This window comes from Poecilia reticulata, linkage group LG16 (genome assembly GCF_000633615.1).
Source record: "Poecilia reticulata strain Guanapo linkage group LG16, Guppy_female_1.0+MT, whole genome shotgun sequence".
Taxonomy (NCBI): domain Eukaryota; kingdom Metazoa; phylum Chordata; class Actinopteri; order Cyprinodontiformes; family Poeciliidae; genus Poecilia; species Poecilia reticulata.
Genome location: NC_024346.1, coordinates 20,264,545 through 20,268,007, shown reverse-complemented (window position 1 = coordinate 20,268,007; position 3,463 = coordinate 20,264,545).

Genomic DNA, 3,463 nt, shown 5'->3' with positions numbered 1-3,463 from the left:
TTCTCATCATTCTTGTTGGTATTTGAAGGCAAACAGGGAGAAAAATAAACTAACAAAACAACTCTAGGATCATAAAAATGAAGGAAAGTAGAGACGCATGAAGAGAAACTGTTGGACTTTACAAAAACTCCCAGCACAAATACTGAGAGGAGAGATTCCTGGTACAAGAACGGGTGAGTTTAAATAATGAATGTGAAACAGTTGTTACGGCAGCAGGGAGGTTAGGCAATGAGGGAGGTGAAGACCGAATAGCAAAGCAGCACAAGGAAAAGACTTGAGACGAATAAAAACATAATGGTACGTTTCAGCTGGGAAACCTGGAACTTTCCTCTGAGAATACTGTAATAACACTATGACGGATTATCCGTCACAGCAACAAGCTTAAATTGAGTGCTCAGAAGCTATCATGGAGAGGTGTGAGTGACTAATTTAAAAAGATTTTGCATAAATAGACATTAATGTCTTAGGAGAAAAGAGGAAAAATTAAAACTGTAGCCAAAAATGTGATTATTTCCGGATCACTGCAAAACTAAATATAAGCTAAAATGTCTGTGGTGCACTTAAGAAATGCAGGGTATTTACATTTAATTGCAATTAAATTGAATTAAAAGTTCTTTCTCCAAATTAAACACAAAATGTCACTTTTAACGACTACTACGTTGTCAAAATTATTCAACCTCTTCATGACGAGCAACTTTAGTGACGCATCCTTTTGTACCTGCTGCCAATGTGATTTATAGCCAGACTCTGCACAGAACTCTCCATTTCTTAATTCCCAGTCAGTGTTTGGTGGATTTGGTGGTAAGTTTGTCATGTTGCAGGATTCAGTTCGGCTTTCAGGGTCTCACATTTTCCTCAAGCTCCATCACATATGCATGGTAGAATTCAAGATGGATAATAAGACGGTGGTGATCTTGCCTGGTCTTGATGCAGCAAAGCTTCCCTAAACCTCAAGACGTCCACTTCTGTGCCTCACAGCTTGTATGAGGTTATGTCCAAACAGGCAACATTTATTTGATGTTAAACATGACATCTGTTTAATATAAAATAACCAAATAATTCAGTTTTAGAGTCATCTGTCTGATGACCAATATTGTGACAGTCATGGCCTTTGTCTAAATTTTCTTTGGCAAACATTAGTCTGACCTTTGTGATTTTCAATGTTTCCTCATTACACACCTCACAGGTGACCCATGTCCTGTCTCGTTCTGATTGGACATGAACTTTCACGCCATGGACTTGGTACTAACCATTTATATCCTGCTATTGGATCAGTTTGCATGAATTCACCACACTGTCAAAGCTGTTTATATGCTTCATACCTCCAATATGTTGTTTCAGCATCGCTTTACAAGAGAACATTAAAGTCTGGGTCATTCTTAATGAAACTGAGGTGATTAAAAGACGATGATATATAATCACGCATTACTCTACCAGCCGTAATTTTAGCTAACAGATGAATTCAGAGGGTGCTCTGTTAAAACCGTTTGAATGAAAAAGAATGTTTCAGGTTATTTTTCTCCTTCCCAAATGTTGTGGAGACAAAGTGTCAGACTCCTCTTTTTCTCCTGCTCCCATAATGGATCTTTAAAGCAGCCGCTCCCTGCCTGCCCAAGCCATTAGCGCTTTGAGAAATTTCTCACTCATCAAAACTATTTTTTCCCTCTTTGAAATCTCGACACTGCTGCACTGCAGCTGGCTGATGGAGTTCACCAACCTTTCTCTTTTGCTGAGAAACTTTTGATGTGAAAACTCGAATCAGACTTTCTAAAGAGGCCTTCACTGGCGTTAAACACATCCACTGTCTAATAGTGGGTCGGCCCGCATTTTCTGCTAAAAAACAGCCTGGGCTCATTGATGCGTGGACCCTGAAGGTGTGCTGTGGTTTCCAGTATTAAAGTGTTGCCAGCAGGGACTCTGGTCTTCTCTGTCAATGCTTACTCAGCACTTCCTATTGACCTTCAACTGGACTGAGTCCTGGGAAATTTGGAGGCCAAGTCAACACCTCAAATGTGTTGTTTTGCTTCTCAGACTAGTACTGAATGTTTTTTGGGAAAAAAGAAAAAAAAAGTTGTTTTTTTAGCGAAAAGCTTCTTTTTTACATGACCAACAGGGAATATCCCGTTAGCAAAAAGATGTACATTTTCTGCATCAATAGTTAGTTTGTACATGTACAAGTGATACACATTGATGGCAAGATCCAACATTTCCCAGCAGCAGAACTTTGCCCAAAGAATCGTCAATTGTGCCTTCCTCTCTAAGAGCATCTTAGTGCAGTTTGTGAAAAAACATAAATAACAAAAAAAACCCAACAACATTATCATTCAAAATACAAAATCAATCTCCATTATCGGTTCGGTTGAAACCACCTACTTGCCACCTTTCACCTGTCCTCCTCTCAACTCGGCTACCATGAAACCATGGTTGTTTGACCAAGTTTCTATTAATCCTTCACAATATCGATTCATACACCACAACACTCTCTGAGCTCCACTGTCGTCTCATGCAGACAGTCTCACTGGCCAGACAGGCTTTGTTGATTCACCCTTCTGCTGTTCTGATAAATTACAGTAAATAACCTTTATTTCACTTTTCTGGACTAGACTAGACTCGTCTCACGCATTTTTTATTTTTTTTATTTTTTATGATTACTGCAGTACATTCAAAGCAGTCACTCTCCATCATGCTGCAATGACAGGAGTTCAGAGCTCAACTGAAGTGTCGTCTCCTTCCCCTTTGGAAGTTTGTGTCATCAAGCTTTTAACGCTGTAGACTTCAGTGTTTGAGTGGAGTTGGGGAACACAACAGGGTCTTCCTCCTTCGCTCCCATTATGATAATAACTCCTGCTTTAATTACAATTATTTACTGTTTAATTCCTTTGATGTATGCAAATGAAGAATGGTGTCGTTTGAGGATCCGCAGTTTGTTGGATGTTTAGAGTGAGTCATGTCTGCCCAGAACATGAGCCATGGGAGTGTTGTTCCTGGTATGGTATCACATGCATGGATGCTTGATGCCGGGTGAAATGACCTCCAGGAGCAAGAGGCTCTGCAGAGTGCTGGGGAATATGCGATGGCAGTGCTCCATGACTTCACCCAAAAGTAAGGTTTATGAGAAAAGATTTTACAGCAGAGACATCTAAGAATAGAATAGAAATATCCTGTATTGTCCCACAGTGGGGAAATTCAGATGTACCAGCAGCAAAGTAAATGGAAGCATGCAGATTCAACCGAGGCAAAAATATAAAAACAGTACATTACAAACAAGACACTGTATAATAAGGGCACAGTTATAAAATAATAATAATGTACAGGGATTAAAGATAATAAATTCAGATCAAAATAAATGTGGGACTCCAGGGTAATTTAAAGAAATGTACAAGATGTGCGTATACATGCACACACACACACACACACACACACTCACGCGCACGCGCACACGCGCACGCACGCACGCACACAC